The sequence below is a fragment of the Halichoeres trimaculatus genome, unplaced genomic scaffold, assembly GCF_033239565.1.
Source record: "Halichoeres trimaculatus isolate MK-OKI-2021-1 unplaced genomic scaffold, fHalTri1.1 fHalTri1_scaffold_5, whole genome shotgun sequence".
Classification (NCBI taxonomy): domain Eukaryota; kingdom Metazoa; phylum Chordata; class Actinopteri; order Labriformes; family Labridae; genus Halichoeres; species Halichoeres trimaculatus.
Genome location: NW_027437183.1, coordinates 12,073,826 through 12,093,879, shown reverse-complemented (window position 1 = coordinate 12,093,879; position 20,054 = coordinate 12,073,826). Strand labels below are relative to the sequence as shown.

Below are 20,054 nucleotides of genomic sequence, written 5' to 3'. Positions count from 1 at the left end.
AAATGTATCTTATTTCTGTATACATGATTCGAAAACGCTTGAGTGTTATAAAAACAAACAAATATAGACTGTAAAGGAAGAGTCCATAGTCCTCAAGAGCATTTAATTAGCTTGTCAATAATAATTGACTTGGATATCCCAGTTGGCCTTTGTTAGTGCCGCCAACTCAAATGGCTTATTGACACAAAAGGAAGGAAAAAAACCTGTAGCACCCCACTCTGTGTCTAATTGATAGCTGTATAGACATGAGATGCACAGTCAATTGAATAAACAGTGACCTCAGCCTCTTGATATGTGGGAAACAGGGTGTGTGAGTAGCTTACATGGCAATCCTGGATGAGCTCAGTTCAATAGATGGTTCGAAAAGTTTCTTCTGGTTCAACTCCTGTAGAATTCACATTATCTTCACTCAGAAAACACCACAAAACTTAAAACACGTTCAAGGATGAAGTGATGCTTGTTTGCAAAGGATGCACAGATTCGATGGCAAGTGTCACCGTCTTCAGCCAGATTGAAACTTTTAAAGCAAGTGTCAGTTTGTCTTGTCTTTCAGCAATAGGTGTGTTATGATAAAAGCTCTCATGATCTGTCCATATCTCTGTCTCTGCTCTACTTCACCTCACTCTGTGTGTTCAGGATAGTCTGAAAGCACAACATTTTAATGCATGAAATTGATAGAGTTATATATCTAATTGTTGTGTGTTGTTTCGTTTCAGGTGGGAGTCGATTGCCATTTTGCCTCTGCAACAGAACCTTAATCACAAGAAGCTAAGTAAGTAATTGTGTAATGTGATTGAAGGAAGCATAACAACTATATATAACAACATACAACATATAGCATGTGTTCAGATTGTTCAGGAAAGGCTGCACAAAGAAACAAAACTTTCTTTTTTTTTAAGATTTGACAAAAAAGATATCATGACATGGTGATGTTATTTTATCATTTCAGCAGTAACTTAGTCAAGAATGAGAGGTCTTTAAAGGGGACATATCATGCTTGTTTCTCCTTTTCACTATTCCAGACTAGGATGCCTGTAAAGCATTTCTGCCCTCAGTACAAGTCATTTAGTTCCTTCATTGCCCCACAATAGTGTTCTCAATATCCTCACTTTAGGCCATTCTGAAGATCTCGTTGAAACGCTCCGTTTCGAGAATGACCTCCAGTAACCTCGCAACGTCACAGCCCTTTGTGCTCTGATTGGTCAGTTCTATCAGAAGGGCAGAGGGGGTAGAGCCAGGGGGCGGTTTTTGAAGCATGGCAGTATTTACAAAATCGCCACATTGAATGGTGCAGACCGAGCGAGTTTGCTGTTTGCCAAAACTTCACCGTAAGGCATTGATAGCACTAATAAAATGGCAGAGTGTAGGATACGTCCTTTTGTATTGGACCCCGAGTCAGACCCGGACGGTTCTGCAGCTCAGGAGGAAGAAAATCCACCTCGACACAGATCATCTCGGGACGCTTCAGTGAGTCAAACCGGTACGGTAACATTTGTAGTTTATACATGGAAATATAGGCAGACTTCACCAATAAACTATTTCTATAACAGGGCTCCATCCTGCTCCTTCCCTTTTCTCTGTCTGGTTTATCCATCATGCTGAAAGTGTAGTCTAAAGATCGCCTCTACCGTCAGTTCGTCACTATGTTAGCACTCAGTCAAGTTAGCCAGAGCTAGTAGGGAGCTTTATTTATACTCGGCTCTTGGTGGGTGTATCCCTCGGTGGCGGTTGTGTGACTAACTGACTTCACAGAGGAGGAGCTGCTTTATCAGATTACTCCAATAAAAAGAGGGGATCCTAATGTTGTCATTTAGGTCGAAATCTCAAAGCCAAATGTCAATGACCTATTTTCAGAGGCATCAAATCTCGTTCTAGGATATCAGAAAAAATACAATATCTCATTTTTTGAAAATGCAGGGGGTGAAAGGTCTTTGTTTTCAACTTCATTATTTTATATGTAAGTATTAAATCATGGATCAGCATGATATGTCCCCTTAAAAATTTGACAAACAAGCTGTCATGCTGTCATGACATGGCGATTATGTTATTTTATCATTTCAGCAGTGACTTAGTCAAGAATGAGAGGTCTTTAATAAATGAAATCCTCAATTATTTCTGCTGAAGTAACCATGCACAGTAGGCCTGCATTTCCCAGCATTGACCAGGAGCAGTAATCAGGTTACACCGTTCTTCTTGGACTTCAATTTGTGACAGGAATCATGAAGAATAATTTTAAAAGTAACTACCAAAGGTGTGGGTTTAGGCGCAGCGAAACGGATGAAAAGGTAAAAGTGAGAAAAATCTCAGGCACAGCTGAGGGCTACAATGATGTTTTTAAGCTCCTGACAGGATCAGAGATTTCATGTCATTTCACCCTCTGATGGAGAGGAGAGGAAGGAAACCTTTATATGTGTCATGTCGGTGCATGAGCATGTGTGTGGGTGTGTGAGCAGCAACAGTTAGTTGTGGATATGATATTGGAACATGGATTAGTTTTTTAGGTAAAACTCCATTTCAAAGAGCCTTATATAATGTATGAATGAGAACATGTGTACAGCACAGGAGGAAGAAACTCTCACTGCAATCAGAAGAGCTCTGAGTCAGTTTTTCTTTCCCTCCCCTCACATCCTCACCCTCTCCTCTCTCGTTTGTCTTTGCATGCTGCATTGATGTCTTCCCTCTTACCTCTGATTTGGCTTGTCTGGTTGTGAATACTTAATCAGACTGAAGATGTCACACTTTCCTCCTTTGAAAACCTTTATTCTCACCCTTCTTGTCTTAGACACATTTATTCCTCACTGCGCATGGGGTGATGCTTCACTCACAGTTCAAGTATACATGAAAGCTCATGTAGGTCATGAACTTGTTCGCTCACCCACAGACAAGTGACACAGTTGGCCACCGTAGAAAGATGAATATGAGGGGTTTGTTTAAAGACATTTTTATGCTGATAAGATTTAAGCGTTGTTTCAGTCAGACTGCCTTTTCATCACCATCCTCTGTATTTCTTTTTAAGGCTGTGCTAAAGGTGTGTCGGCAGCTTCTTCAAATAAAAGAAAAGGTAGGACAGTAATTTTTCTTCCAGTCCAAGGCAGTGAACAACAAAGCAGACTGATTCTGCTGTGTTTTTCCTGCTTCCTTGAGTGTAGCTTTGTATATGTTATGTGTGTGTGTGTGTGTGTGTGTGTGTGTGTGTGTGTGTGTGTGTGTGTGTGTGTGTGTGTGTGTGTGTGTGTGTGTGTGTGTGTGTTATTCCATTCTTTTTAATCCCCACCAGCGTTGTACTGGGGGCTCCGTTGCCCTTGGGGCTGCTCTTATAGCTGCAGTTGGGGGTCCACAGCTGTCTTATGGAAAATGTACTGAATAAGTTACTTAGTTGCTATGTTACAAGGGACCACATCAATAGTACACCGTCATCGCTATCTTTCAGAGTGCTTTTCTGAGGAAATAACACCCTTTGAGTTCAGAGTATGTCCTGCTGAGGTTGTCTGTACATGAAAATCAAAAATAGAATAGAATAGTTTGAGGTTTGAATTTTTATCCTGTATAAAAAAATATCTGTGAAATAATGAAGCTTTGAAAAAATATACTTGTTCTCTGGGGGAATTGGCCATCTAAACTCTGCTGAATTTTGTTATGAATTCATGATCCTTTTACTGTCTCAAACCACCAGTCTCTTTGTCCACTATTAATCTAGATACAACAGCCTCACACAGAGAATACGTAGAGAGCCTGAGTTTTCAGATTATTTTTCCTGAACCTCCTGGGATGTAGCCTGTTTGATTTGCATCTGGTTCTTTTGAAGTGCAGTGCCTTGTGAGTGTCTTGTGCCAAGGGACCAGCAGCAGGGATTCATGATATCTGCTGGGCAATGAGTGCATCTGTCTCCCTCTACATGAGTGCTCTTAAGGGAACTGGGTGGTTGGGCCATGTGCGAGTGTATGTGTGTGTCAATGCTATAGCTTCAAGTGTTCTCTGCTCAATTTGTACAATGAGTCTTGAAAATAGCAGTATTATATTTTCAGTTCTATATTTCTTTTTAAGTAAAATAAACATTTGGTTTGTTTTTTTTGGGGGGAAAGGCAGTTGATTATGCAATCTGACATCTTTCACTATGGTCTCATTCGTTTCGTAGTTAACACACTGTCCTCCTAAACAACTTGTAATAGAATTGCGGAAACCCTGACATACTTTATTATATCAGATGAAAAGCAGTGTGTCTATTTATGTAACTGAAACACGATACACTGCTCAGCTTTTTCTCTTTCTGTTTTTTTTAATGATCTGAACTGGATATAGGAGGATGTATTGTTGAGATATATGCATCCTTTAATACAGATCTGTGTGCTTGTTATCCAGTAGATTTTAGCCTGTTACCAAAATTGTGGGCCTGTTGGTTTATACAGATCTATTTCAGTGATTACTCAAAAAAGGTTATCTTTGTCTTCAAATCTCATTTGGTAGCTGGATGAGTGCTTACTCAAAGCAGCGATTGTACCGCTGTCTGTTTGTGAACCACGGTCAAATGACACATCACCCCCACCCTTCCCTGTCCTCCTCCTCCTGAGGTGTCACTGATGCAGAACCACAGGAACAGGCTTGAGGGAGACTGTCTGAATTCTTTTCCTTTCCTCTCACTCTTGCCCTCTTTTAATTTCCTCCAGCATATTCTCAAACACAAAGCTGCCATTCTCTCTGCTGGCTGCTCATGGTGTCACACTCCATCTTGCCAGTGGACTAAAGTTGGGCATCTACTGTCTTGTGAGTGCAAATGTATGCATCAGTATCTTTTGATCTCAGGAAAGCAAAACGATGCTCTCACCATGTGCTCTTATCTGTCTTCTCTGTCTGGTAAAACTTGTAAACAACTTTTCATTCCCAAATTTTCTGGATGTAGAAAATAGTGTCTCAGGACACATTTTTAACCTTTAAAAGTGCAGTGTTGGTGGTGCTTCACTTATTCGTAGGAGTGATGTGATTAATCATTCTGAAATTGCAATTTCCATTCAAATGTGTTTGTAATGTAATTTGTAAATGGAGATGATTCTGCTGCATTAGCACAGATCCTTTTAGCTCCGTTGTGCAGCTCAGACAGGGTGGGTCTGATAAAGTTAAAAGAACCAAGAGATAATATTTTTGTTAAGACAGAATAAAAGCATAGAGTAGCATAAAAGTACATGATGACCCCTGGCTCTGGGCTGTTTCAACCTGAGAGCACATTTCAGTGAAGATAAATCAGTACTGCTGCGTCAAGCACCTGCTGACGCAAACCTGCTTCCACAACGATGGCCTCTGTGTACCTTAGTCCCTTTGTGGTGCTTCATGCATGCATTGTATTTGCCACTTCACATTGTAGTGGCTGCGGTACCATCACATCTGCGTGACAGGGAGAGGCTAGTGGAGTGTTTATTTGTTTCATTTGCCCTGCAGGAGTCTGCTTTATAATAGTCGCGAGTGGCTTCATACCTCTCCAAAATTAACACTCCGGTGGTGTTTTCGTAATTTCTCCCCCACTAATTCGCTGTTTGTGTTTCCATTTCCACTGTCCTCTTCTGAAACCATTCTTGTTTCGTTTATCAATCCAACACATTTTTCCCTTCTCAGTCCCCGTTTCCGTTTCAGTGGAAGTGATCTCAGCATCTCCCCCCTTCAGTCACTCTGCTGCCCACAAGGGAGATTAAGTGCATTTGCTAGAATGTTTACCCATATCACTGATAAATTGTTTGGCTTGATCTCAGGGAGCAGGCCTGCTTTTAGAATGGTTTATCTGATTTGATGTGGGTGGAAATAAATTTGTCATTATTTTTTTGTAATTAAAAAGGATTCCCATGTGTTGGTTTTTCATTTATTCACTCGTCCCTAAACTCAGGGGCTGTTGGGTTGTACTTTGCTATCTTGTTTCTTGATTAAAATGCACCCATGCATTTTCACTGTAAGAACCACCTCCTAATGGTTTCAACCTTTTCTTGCCTTTTGTTAAGAAAATTGATCTTGCTCTGCTGTAGAGTTAACCTGGTGCCTTTGTCTGTAATTAAGCAATGTTCAGGGGATTTCTGAATATGTGAAGGTGTAGGGAGTATTACTGATTGGGCCACGTTGGACCCAAAATTACATTTTTCAATATTAGCAATTCACTGCTTGACAGGCTGGTGATCTGATTGGAAGATATTTAACCTGCTTGAGAGTAGTGTTGCTTTAGTCAACGAAAATTATGACTAAATATCAACATCAACAAACCTTTATCACATGACAGAAACGGGAGGAGAAGGGACGTGAATGGTGGTCATATGACTGAAACTATAATTTAATATATAATGTAATATTGTTGACGAATTAAAACGGGACTAAATGTGGTTTACAAGATGAAAACTCTGCTAATATACGTCTTCATTTTCGTTAACCAAAACGGGATGGGGCGTAATGTCATTGCGTTAGTATCACTTTTATCTTGTATTATTTCCATTTCCTGGGTTGCAGTTCAGTGGCTGCATCAGGTCGTATTGCGCAGACGCAGGTGACGTCACTTCCTCTATCCCCCCACTCGTGCAGCATTATGTGGAAGACGGAGCTACGGATAGTAAAGTTTAACGACAACCAAAGAAACAAAGTTAAGTCTAACAGAACGAAAGGGATTGATGGCCAGCCAGGCGGGGTTTGTTTTTGGGAGAAAAAGAAGAAACGACATTTAGATACACTCTCATTACCCAGAAGTGGAAAAGAAAACCAAGTGTCTTGTGGTAAAAGATGGGGAGAAATGTGGCCATAAAATCGCCGAAAAAAACACCACAAATCTTAAGAGACATCTCAAAAGAGACGAGATTAAAGTACAATCTTCATTGACTAAAACTAGACTAAAATGTCATCAGTTTTCATTGACTAAAACTATACAAAAATAATCATGGATAATTCTGACTACAATAAGACTAAAATGCTCAGAATTTTAGTCAACTGAAACTTGACTTGACTAAAAGGAGTATAAATGTGACTAAAACCAATAAAAACTAAAATAATAGTTTGACACAAAGACTAGACTAAAACTAAAATTAAAACAGGTCGCCAAAAACAGCACTACTTGAGAGGATCAGCTGGTCACAGATCCATACATGTTCAATTGAATTCAGAGTGATGTGCAAAGCCCCTTACAGACTTTAAGGGCGTAATTACATGGACCATTTATAGTCTGATGAAAAGTGTGATCAGAATAGAATTGTTTCATGTAAACAGCAAGCAACAGCAACAAGTCTGGTCCAGTCTACTGGAAGACAAATTCTTCATTGGTCTTTATATGGGACAGTTGCAGATAAGGGTTGGTATCAAAATATGCTTTAAGCTTGTGAAAACAACATTTTAGATGTCTGTTTAAACATGTAGATTGCATTTCTGTTGAAGTCATAGTATTTTATACAATATTTCTACTATTTTTGACCAATTAAAGAATTATTCTGATTAAATTTTCAAAAGGTGTAACTACAAAAGCATTAGAAGTACTAAATTACATTAAAAAAAAAACATTATCTTAAAGTATCTTCAAAATATTTCATTTCTAAACTTAAAACTATGGGTTTTGTTGGACTGAGCAAGTCAGTATGCTATAGATATTAATGTTTTTTCCCAAATTGGGGTCAGTTCGTTTGAAATAATTTGAATTTCATTTTACATTGCAGTACACTGCCAAAAATCATATTCATAGTCACTCTTTTTTAAGCAGTATCAGATTTTTGTTTGAGAAACATTATGGACACTTTTCGACTTTTACCATTTTCACCAACTGACCACGTCCGTCACCCATGTGTGGTTTGATTCACCCTGTTTGATGTTTGGGATACGGCCAAACTCATCACGCAATTGCTTCTTTGTAGCCGAGGTAAAGCCATAGACTCTATAGTAAATGGATGTAGCTGGGGATAGAACGGTTTATGAAAAAAAATTGGTTCGGGATTGTTCATATGCATGCACAACGTTAGGAAAACAGCAGGACACTTGTGAAGGGAGATTTTTTGTGTTGACGAAAGTGGGAAAGGCCGAGTCTGAGGATGTGCCTGTGGCATTGTATCGTTCTTCTGTATGGGAGCACTTTGGATTTAAGTGAGCTATGATGATGGCCGTTAGAAAGTGGTGGATAAAACTGTGACTGGGTGTTGCCAACTGAGCGACAATTTAACCAACTTTTCTGGAGTGGATGCTGCGGTGAGCCCCTCCCGTATCCTGCAGGTTTTAGCACTCCCACATTATCTTGTATTTTTAGGCCACTTGGGTAAAAACTAATAGTACATGACAGCTTCACGTGATATAACAAGTATCTGCGTTTGTTACTGCAAAAAGAAAAAGAAATTTATTGTAGTTACAGACAGACAAGCACTTTATTCATCCCTGAGGGGAACTTCAATTGGTAGATTGGATTGTTTATTTGATTACATGATGTAGCTGACTCAACTTTTTCAACGGAGGCTTTAAAGTACTCAGTTACTAATTGTCTTAGTGGTCAAGAAATCCATAAATGAATTAAAAACCAGCACACAAAGTTACGGACCCAAGAGGGTAGGAGAATGCAATCTTTTGGTTCACAGGCAATCTCATCTAAGTATCAATATTTAAAGACACTAGTAGCGACGGACGTTTTTCTTTTAACTCCAGATGAAAGTAGGAGTATCTTCTGCTTGTTCCAACACACAGGACTCTGCACATATCTAAATAGTTTTATTCAAATTTACTTTATTTAATAACAAAACAACTATACATCTGAAATGCCTGATCAGGGTGATTGTAAAGAGGTTCAAGAAAAACTTCACATGTTGTTAAAGCTTCTCATGTCAGACAGCTGTCGGTCTGCGTGTAACTGTGCCAGAACATGTGACTAGTCATCAGAAAGTCTTAGACAACCTCCCCTAAACAAAGTGTGATTCCCAGAGGAAAAGGTCTAAATGTAAACATAAAATATGATGATGAATTCAAAAGTCCAGTGACAACAGCGTCATCCACCCCATTCTCTTTCTGTTTGTTTGGCAGCAGCTTTAATCAGCACCAGGGGGAGGTGCTGCTATTCTGTCATACTTGACTTTAATTGATTACACTGTTTTAGAGATTGTTTGTGTTTGTTCTTTTTTCTCTGAAGTGCTTGTAATGGAGGAAACCTTGGTCATGGAATATATAAAGGTTTGATAGCTGTGAGTGTTTGAGGCATCATGTCAGTGTGTCTGTGACACAGTAGCGTAGTGTTCATGTGAACCTTTCACAGTCATGTAGACTGCATGCTCTGGATCTCAGTGCTACTTCCCCACTAGTTGCATTCATGCCTTATTCTCTTGCTATTTAATACATGTAGGAAACTTTCTTCTGTAGGTTACGAGCACATATTCTTAAGATGAGATATTTCATTTAAGTCATAAATGACTACTTTGGTACCTAACCCTGTCTTCATTTAGTTGACAACACAGAGTTTTGAACAAGAAAAACCAGGTGTGTTGTTACTCTTCATCTGTGTGTGCATGATCATTTGCATAATCCCTGATTCTCTCTTTTTTCACCTCCAGGCTGGGGCCGCTCAGTCCATTTGAATATTATTCAGGTGAATTATTCTTGTAATATTCTTTGGTTACTCTGGGGTGATAAAACCTCAGCATGTGAGCGTGTGATTAACAGTTCAGCCTGCTGTGAGATGTCGCTGCAGACAGTATTATAGATTAATGCATGTTGATAATTAATGAATATAAAGCAAGATAAAAACTCTTTGTTCCAGCATTTAACATTCACTTAGGCAGTCAGGGAGAGAAGGACTTTACCCGACCTTTGGAAGCAGAGCTGACAGACGGATAGAAGGTCGATGCAGAGAGCGTTCCCAGGCTGGCAGAGCTGGTGCACCAGTATCTGTGTATGCATGCTCAGAAAGCTCTGATGCTCCTGGTATTCAAATAGAGAGACTACTTATTTCCCTGGCTGCAGTTCTATTCAGTTTGAGCCTCACTTTATGACATTGGTCACCAGGAATAAAACAAGTAATTGATTAATATAGCGTGATTAAGAAAAGTATGCAGCATTTGCATCTCTAAATATGGCTTTTGCTTTCCTTTCTTAGTTTAACAGATAAATAAAGAACTTTTTTCCACATATTTGAAAACAGCTGCTACTAACTGAACTCATGGGATCAAAATACACGAGACCACAGGGAAATAAAAAGTTTGACTGAACTTTCTAGGGGCAGTTTATTTGAGTGAAAATAAGCAAACGTAATAATGTGGTTCTGTGTGTTTTTTTTATTATTATTATTTTCATTATTCCAAAGAACAGTTCATCAACTGCCAGTTTTTTTTGTTATGAACCAAAAATGTAATATCCCTGAAAGCAAAGTCATAAGACATAGTGTCAGTCAATCAAAGTTATTTCAAGTTATTTCAGAAATGGGATTGGAATTGGCAGACCCCAGACAAATTACGAAATGCTAAAGAAATTGCATGTCTGAGGTTTATCAGAGTGATAGAAGCTATCGAAAGAGTGAGTTTGATTTTTACACAGAAAATGACAGATAGGAATTAAAGGGACCAATTTTCTATATCAACTGAAACTTAGGTTGTAGCTGTGGATAAAAGTGACAGTATTTTAACTTTAGTGTCTTCAGTCATTAATTAAAAAGTTTAGAGCTTCTCCACTCTGTCTTTTCTGATGTTTTCTTTATTTAAAAAAAATAAAAACATGATTGAATAATTGTCTCTGAACCGAGGCACTTATGTCTACTGTCTCTTACACTGTCATCCACTAAAGCATTATCTGTGGCCTTCACACTGATTTGTTATTCTTTTGTACACATGGTTGTTTTATTTAAGTGATATTCATCCACTGCTCCACAGGGCTCGAGGGTTTTCCTTTGTCTGTGTGCGTGTTTCATGCATACTTGTGCTCTGAGTGCTTCGTGCAAAGCATCATGTCACCACTTATGGCTGTTTTTCATCTGTGATGGGTCGACGATTGCTTTTTTAACCTGGTGTCAAGCTTCTGTAAGGTGAAGGGTTAGTTTCCCAGTACTAATGAAACAGATCCAAAAATAGAGTGAAGCTTCTTTAGTGATTGCAGAACTTCCTGTAGGGAGTATGGTGCAGAGACAAACTGCAGCATTACTGCCTTTATGATCAATAATGATAAAATGTGAGGATAAATTTGTTGTGGATTCAATCGGATATCTGGACAGGTGTGATAATTCATCACAAAAAGAGAAGCAAAGCTTACACAATATGCTGACAAACTACTGATTACTACAGACCAGGCACGGGTGGACTAACCGTACAGGACTCACAAAATACACAAGTTTACAAACTTTGAAGTCAGCGCAGGAACAAGTGGGGCCTTAACTTCCTCTGTAGGGTCACAAAAAAAGCCAAGAAGCTCTGTCAGCCTGCAGAATGTTCCAGTGATGAGGACTATTACCCCTGGTTTGACTAGCTGGACAAAACTCTCAGACCAGAACATTTTGAAAGAGTAGTTGGGCCAGAATAAGTTGCCCAGTCCTGTGATGCTGCTCCGTCCAGCTCCTCTGCCGATGTTGAATTAGATGGAGACAGTGACTAATGCCAGCCCATTGCTATTTTTATGTTACCTCTGTACCATTCGCTACAGGGGTGTGATGAGCCAAGTGACTGTTGGTTCCAGTTGCTTGGTTAATTGTGTTGTCACTGGAAATAAATGGCTTCAGGGTCCAATCGGAAGCAGGCTAGACTACCTCCTCTGGGTGAGCTTAGTTTGTTTGTTTTATTTTGACACATATGAACGTATCAGAGTGATTGCTGTGTTCTCATTTATCAAAATGACTCTGCCTAAAGATAGAAAACCCCTCTTCCAAAGTCCAAAACTTTGCCAAACTATTAACAGGTTACAGCCAGGGTTTCCCCTATAAAAAAATGGCACCGGACAACGTGACTGGCAGGTTTTCAATTTACCGGACAAGCGTTTGATTTCCCGGTCAGATATTATCTGAATTTATCGAGCTTAAATGCTGCAAAGTATATCCCGCAGCTTCCGCGAGGCTGGGAGGGGGTATACTTTTCAAAGGGCCCCGCCCTCGCCTGTCAAATTTCGTGCGGACTAAATTTCAATAGAGTGGTAAGGGAATTTATTCAATGATATGCCCAAAGATCAGGACATATATATAAAGTCTACTCACCTGCAAAGCAAGCCTGTAAAAAAAATCTATTCCTGTTATTAAGTGGGGGTGTATTTTTGATCAATGTAATCTTTGTCGATATACGTGACAAAGCGATTTAAAAATATAAATAATTTGGTCCTAGAAACATTTGTTCCATCTTCAAAGTAAAGTTGTGTAACAACCTGAGTGGACTGATGACAAAAACGGATTATAAACCCTGCACTGTGAGTCAATGGGTAATGAGGAGTCAAACAGCGGGGTCCCGCAGACAGCTCCCGAATAATGACAGTTAGGATACGCACCTCAACAGCGACTATGACATTTGGACTCTATGGGGTGAATAGCCTCATGGAAGTTATATTTTACAAGTCTTCACATTATTTACTAACGAAATTTGTTGAGGCAACTAATTTGGTGCTTTTAAGGTCATGCCAATAGACTTAAAATGATACGACGTACATATAAGAATAATATCAAAGCATGTCAATTTATAAAACTTTCTTTTAAAGCATAGGCTGTATCAAATAAAATGAGTGCCATCAACTGACTCAATTGGTTAACTAAAATTAATATTGCACAGTAGAAGCTTCCATTCGGTCCGAAACGACCGACTTTTCCTTTTCTTCTCGGCAGGAGGCAAGACATCATCTGCTGCAGCCTCCGGGATTTCAGCCTCACCACCAACTTTCTCCTCTGAACCATTTTGTTTAGTAAAAAAGTCTTTAAGTTTCGCCTTTCGACATGTGTCTCCCGCTGTATTGTTGTGGTTCTGCGCGCTTTGTCGGAGTAAATGAAACCAGTGCTACAAGTTTAGTACCGCCTGACAAAAAAAAGAAAAAAAAAAGTTTTGTTCCACATAGACCAGGCCTATCCATAAAAGATAAGAGGGAATATTTCTCACCGGACATTTTGACCGGTGGTGTTGAAATATGTCGGACTTCAGCAGATTTTACCAGTCAAAGTCTGATAATTACCGGATAACGGAAACCCAGGTTACAGCATCTGCATTTTCATATCTTGATTCTTGTGCCCATTCATGAAGTCGTTTTAAAAAGCTGAAAAACAGATTGATGGTAGGGTGGCTGTGTTGTGTTGGCTGTTAACTGAGGTTCAGTGTCTGGTGATCAGCTGTCAGACCACAGGCTGCTCAGTAAAGTGGCAGTGAAGATGTGGATTAGTTTGGAGAAGTTCTGAATCCACCTGAGGAAAAAGTTGTTTACACCAGAAGTTAAATTACAAAGTTTTTTTTCAGTGTTTCTACTTGTTTGGGGTTTATTCAAAAGCTTGGCTGTGCTCTGGGTTGCTGGAGTACAACCATGTCTTCTTTGCATTGAAAGCATCCAGTCAGTGCAGTTGAGGTGGTGTATCAGGATGCTTCCTGGACCGCTCTCTGTGGAGGTATGGTGGGCAGGTCCAGCTGGAAGCAAACCCAGAACACGGTGAATAGATTGCATTTCTGGCCCATGAACACCCCAAGGAATGGCTAGAGGAGGTGCCTTGGCATAAGGCGATGTTGCCACCATGACCAGGACCTGGATAAGGAGAGAAAAACAAATGGGTGGATGGATGGACAGGTGGATGGATAGGACAGTTCATTTGTTCCAGAGCCAGTGTTGGCAGGTTTAAAATGCTTATCATTGTCCTCTTAAGATGAGACGGCACAGCAGAAACAAAAAAGAACAAACAAGGGAAATAAATGGCTTTTGCTTATCTTTGTGCTTTTTGTGTAACATAATTATGCTTTCAGTTCTTTGCAATTCCACCCTGCAGCTCTGCCAGTTGTTTACATAAACATAGAGGTAAAACCTGCTAAATAAGTGGAAAAAAAACAGCAAATGCAGACACTTTGAAATGAGGCACAAGAGCCCTAAATGGTTTAATGATTCTGAAAATGACGTGACTTGTGGGCTTTGACCAAAACCGAACTAATAAGAATCAAAATAAGTTTGAGAAAAAGCCAGAAGAGCATGACAAAACAAGTTATTTAACTGTGAGGCCAATTTATACTGCAGATCTCCTTCATTAAATTGCATTGTATGGTAGGATACTCCTCGTAGTATTATCCACCCCCATGTAGATGTGTCATCACAAACGACACCTTAGAGTCTAATTCCACCATCTAAGGACCCCAGTGTCACCGTACGACTCACCAATCACACATTTCTTTCAGGTACAATATTCTTTTTTACAACCAACATGGGCCTGTGCTGATTCATGGAGTATTAAAACATCTGAATTAAATTAAGTCTGTGACGTTGATTCGAATAGAGCACATTGAAACCAAATCAACCGACCAAAATAGCTCAAATTGTCAAATTAACACCAGTTTCATCACTGTCTTAATCCTCAGTTATATCTCAATTTATGAATCCAATTTCTGCTAGAAAGCTCGCGAGTGGCAGGCATCTAACAGCTGCTGAGCTTGAAGTCATTTGTTTCATCACAAATGGGTTTTAAACAGGCCTCATTCAGCCTCTCAGTCACTAAAGATTACTATTTCAGACGTTGGTGACGAAGACAGCAAAAAGGAATAATGATTTCTGTAATATTGTTAATTCAACAGGGGGTACCAAGAGCTTTGTTTTGCCATTGGGTATTGCAAGCCTGAAAGATAAGCAGAAAAGAAGCAGCAAAATGTAATAACTGTGTGTTGCCTTGCCTTAGTCCTGTTGTCAAATTAAACACTGATATGTGTAATTTCATGGAAATTGGTCTTTTGTTAAAAATTAGACTTCATTAGTTCTCTGGCCACAGTCCAGGTATTATCAAAGTGCTGTAATAAAAGACGGTTTCCTCTCTCCGCTCTTCTCATGCTCAAACACACAAACACACATGCAGACACATGTTGTTATACTTGAGGGGACCCTGACTGTGCACCAGGCAGGTTTGAGGCTGATTTACAATTTAATACACAACATCGTAGCTCAACCTGGTTTCGGATGAGGCTCTAAAATGTTTGTCTTTTGCATTTTAAATGTTCCAAATAGAGATGAATGTGTTTTTTCTTTTTTCTCTGCAGACATATGTTCACTTTAGTCTCCCTCCAGACAAGCAAACTCTGAAAACATGGAAGCTGTGAAGTAGCTTTCTCTCCAAAAGCTTGTCTACAACAGTAACATCACTCTAAAATCAGAGTTATCAGCTGTGTGGCCATTGGCTCCTCACAGGAAACTTTTAGGCCAATCAGCACAGTGCCTGTTCATCAAAGCATTCCTACTCGCCAGGCAAAGTGTGGGGATCGTTTACGGTTAAATCATGAATTTGTGATGCTTCTCTTAAATCAATTCCAAAACTTGTACAAAGGACGACTAGTGTATGTTATAAACAGCTCAAATACCATCATATTGGGCCTTTAAATGAGACCTAGTGGGGTTTCCTTGGCTTTTGGAGCGAGGAATACTTGTGGAACTGCATTTTTTGCCCCTTCTCATTGGCTTTATTTTTTAACACCAGAGGTTGCTGCTTGGGGAAAGCACAGCACATGATAGTTGCTCTGTAACCAAAGCTTGAATTGATAACCAGAGTTGTTAAACAGTAATGCTTACAACAAAACTCCAGAATGGCCCTGGCTATGCACTGAGACTCCCCCACAGAAATACGCAGCCAACAAATCTTGTAGTACAACCCAGGCACCCACACAGTAACTCTCAGTCCATAAATATGCTTCTAGCAACTGTTAGAGCTCCACCAGACTCCCTGTTTTCCCAATGAAGAATTGAAGAGTCTGACAGTAGCTTTTTATGTTATGAGCTCAATGTAGCTTTCCTTGCATCAGGCAGCAGTGGTGAGTGTGTCCTCATGTTCCCTGACCTTTCAGCCATTGTTTCCTTCTCTGTTTCATTTTTTAACACGCTGCTCTGTAAGAGAAGGTTTGGGGAAAGTTTTGGGGCGTAGTTATGCTTTAGCTGTTATGAAAAAACATTCCTTTGCTTGACCCTAATACTTACTGGACTCTTATCCTAAAGCTGACTTAGCCTTTCGACCAAGTCTCCATCTTCAAACAGCCCTTTGATGTCGCCTGGACTGTAATGTCCTCATGATGCAGCCGTGATAGTTTCAGCTGAAATTGGTCCTCTCTGAGACAGCAAAGAAAGCACACACACACTCACACTCTCTACACTGTTGGTAAAGCCTTCGGAAAGAATAACTGAAATGGGAGCCTCATTGAGAGTGATGAGCAGAGTGAGGATTCAGACAGGATTCTAATGCTGTCCTCCTGCACTGAGTATGCTGAAGAGGCACAAAAACAGCATCCTGGCTGAAGAAAACCCTCCAGTAAGATATAACTTTTCCAATTACTAGTTGTTGTCCTTTCTTTCTCGCTGTCTGTTTCTCCTTGTACTGCTGTGATTAAATTGACTCTGAAATGTAATATCAGAAGTTTTACTTAATTCGATTCTTTTGAGACAAAAGCTGCAGGCTAGAGTGACTTTCTTTCAAATTGAAAATTGACAATTGTTTTTGGCATTTTTCATTCCAATGATAGTTTTTTAAACATCTTATGGAGGGGCAATGTGCAGTTTCAAAAAGCTACACAGCACACTGCATCTAATAGTATTGTTTCTGTAGGTGTAATTCTGCATTAAGCAGCTATCTCAGAGTCTTTTGAGGAGAGCTTATTATTCATCATGTGCTTTGCATATCCCCTCTGTTGCTTCATTTCATATTTTTGTAGTTTCTTATTAAATTCTATTCAAATAGATATTAAGGGTTCAATTAAATATGCCCTCGCAATTCTCAGTTGAAGGAAAAGTTTAATTTAATTAAAATTTCAAAAGAATTCTTAAATAATTTTCAAAGCAACATGTTTAAGAGGGGCGTCATGGTGAGGTGTCGGCTCGAAGAAGGGAAATGGAAGTGTGACTCAGATTAACGTGTGGACAGTGAGAGGGAGCTGAGGAGCTGACACAGCACAGATTTAGTGAAGAGGGAAAGCGGTGAGCAGAGAATGAGCCCGGACAGGCGGTGAGGAGGAGAGTAAATCAGACCTGCAGGGGATGGGGTAATTGCACGGCCTCAGAGACCCAGAGCAGGGAGGCAGGGATGCTGATTGATTGGGGAATGACTCGTCTGTTGTTTATCACTGGAGTTAAGATGGTGTTAAGTAGCCTTATGCTGTAGTTTGGGAGAAGTATGAGACAGGCAGAGGGATGGGTAGAGGAGTGTGGATGAGTTGAAAAATAATTATGGGGAGGTGGAGGCTGACAGCTTAGGGTTTTAAAGTCAGAGGCACATTCTTAAAAGAATATTGACAATATGAAGTCACAGGCAGAGATAAAGTAAAGCTGAGATTACTTGGCACAAAGAAACACATCTAGTCAGATATATCTCCAGCTTTATTTCTGTTTGTCTTGTAGAAATGTACAAGGCCACCAATTCTTAAATCTCAGTCCACCAGACTGTTCCTACTGTACTCATTCAGGTATTACAGTCCTGTGTCAGCCCCACTCCCACACAAATCCTTTCTCCCAATATTTTCTTCTTATTTATTACCCACTGGCTTTGGTGGTATCTTGATAATACATTGCAGGGTGTGTTTTTTTATAACCTGAAGATATGATTTTCAATTCTGTAGAAAAAAAAAAAACAGGTTCCTGGCGCTCAATAAAAGTGATGAAAGATGCTGTATCATGCGGTATTTTAAATCATGTTACTGAAAAAGTAGTTTATTTAAGCGGCAGCACCGGTAGCATCACAAGCTGCACATGATCCTGGCTCATCCCAGTGGTGTATCATTATTCTGTGGATTCGTTGTGGTTTTTATATCATATATTAGACATGCGACTTTGTGCATGAACACATAGAAGTTTTTGTGCTCATTTCCTTTCCTTTACATAAACTGAGTGTAAGGGGGAAATGCCTTTAATGTATGTTGAAAATCATTTTGTCTCCACTTTGTTATAGCCTGCTATATTTTTCCCTTGGTGCCCGGTGGAAGTGTGGCGCTTGTTTAGTCTGACTGTTTGGAACCACTCCGGAGATTTATTATATAATATACCTCACTTCCCTGTGTGATTTAGAATAAAAACTCAATTTTGAGAAATGGGCTGTATTTTTGAAATATTGCTTCCAGCGGGCAGGTTTATCTAGTAAAGAGCACACTGAGGTAGAAAACAACTTCACCTGTTTTTGAGATCTCATATGGATTGCTCCCATTGCTGAAATATTGAAAACTGCCATCAGGAGCCTGACTGAGTGTAAATATGTTGTGAACGATTTCCCCCAAAGTTTATATTACTCTGGCAAACATTTCCTCTAAATTTTCAGCTTTTAAAAGTGAGGAGTGAGTCTAATAGAAAGATGAGTCAAGTTATAGCCCCCATTTACTGGGAAATGGATCGTGTTTTTCTCGTTTACACTGTTGGGAATGCATTACAGGTAACACGACACAACTACGCACGACATGGTTAGTCATAACACCCCTTAAAACACTCATTATCACCAGAGGATGTATGCACAGGTCTGAGCTTGAGTAAGAACAAAGAGCATATCCAGAAGCTTTTATTCGGCTGGTATATTTGCACTGTTGGCAGTCCACTCACTCAGAGTCTGTGGACTTTTGAAAGCTTTGCAGACGGTGGTGTTGAGTCATAACATATCTGAAGCCCTTTGATCGGTACTTTTTTTTTCAGGGCTGTTGATACACCTAGAATGTGGGAGTGGGCCTTATCATCCAAAATTGATGTCACAGTATTTGTTTTGCTTTTTACGTTAATGATTTCATGTTTCATGTCGCGGTTTTGCAAAATGAAAATGGATTAGGCATGAAACACTGCCCACCACAAGCTCCCTCTTTCTATCAAACAAACGTACACTCACACAGTGTCTGTGCCTTAAACCAGGGATGAGTATTTTTCAGTTTTCAATTTTTTGAATTTTCAATCATCTGCTTTATTTAGCTGTTTCAATTATGTTAAGTTATTACTGAAAACATGCCATTTTCTGATATGGCTGTGTCAGAATAAAGGTATTTCAGTAAAATATCAAGTGGAGTCCTGTTTTGTGGAGAACTTATCAATACATTTTTATAATATCAATTATTATCAATTTATAATAAAATCTGTCAGTCATCAGATTTTGCTTTAGCAAAGCCACAACTATAAGTAAATATTAATAATTATATATTATTAACGCTCGCTTGTTACCATAAGTCTCAGCCACAGAAAAATGTTTGTATCTGTTTGAGGCGTGATAGATACTTCAGTTCATCTTTGACCAATCTCAGGATGTTGGCTTGAGAATTTCTTTTGTTAAGCAGCAGCTTAAAGAGAAATGTGGTCATCAGTGTTTGCATGGATTATTGTGAGAGTACATTGATCATGGAAACACTTATTGAATGCACTTGGTTTTGTTCTTGGTTTCACTTTGTGGAAATGAGCTCAGCTACACAGTCACACATAGTCCCTGCAGTGGTTGTAAGGTCTGAGGTAGCATCACCTTTTACACCATCTTATTTTGTGATCTGGGTCCAGTGTCAAACTCTCCGTGTCATCATTCCTTTTACAATGACTTCAATCGTGTTTTATCCAACACAAACAAACAACTATGACTCAGTGATTGAAGAAAAGAGGCTGAAGTATCAACTCAAGTAGATCCTTGATATCTCTTTTTTCCATTTGGACGGTTTTGAACCTCAGTAACTGAGCAGTTCTAATCAGCTGTAAATATTTTTTCCATTAGACTCTGGACATCATGATATACAAACTACTTGCACAGAGCTCCCCTCTGGCTTTTTACAACACTTGTACTACGTTCAAGTCCTCTTACTTTTGCCCATGAGGCCATTATCAGTCAAGTGCTCCTCTTTTCCTTCTCATTGAGTTGAGGGCATTATTCTTGAGAATTTATCTTTAAAAGTCTAAATCAGTCTCTGCTTATCTGTGATTCTATCACATATATCTTAGTCAGAGTGAGAGTACAGATT

General features: G+C 39.5%; 1 protein-coding gene across 2 annotated transcripts in view; it reads left to right on the top strand.

Annotated features, from left to right (window-relative positions):
* The window catches only part of gpat2 (glycerol-3-phosphate acyltransferase 2, mitochondrial), a 135,608-nt gene that overhangs the window by 2,992 nt on the left and 112,562 nt on the right, over nucleotides 1-20,054 (top strand). The window contains exons 2-3 of one of the 2 annotated variants that reach the window (XM_074670408.1): nucleotides 717-772; nucleotides 3,017-3,061. The gene's annotated coding sequence lies outside the window, so the exon portion shown is untranslated. The remainder of the gene's footprint in view (nucleotides 1-716; nucleotides 773-3,016; nucleotides 3,062-20,054) is intronic. The other variant, XM_074670409.1, reaches the window with a different exon arrangement.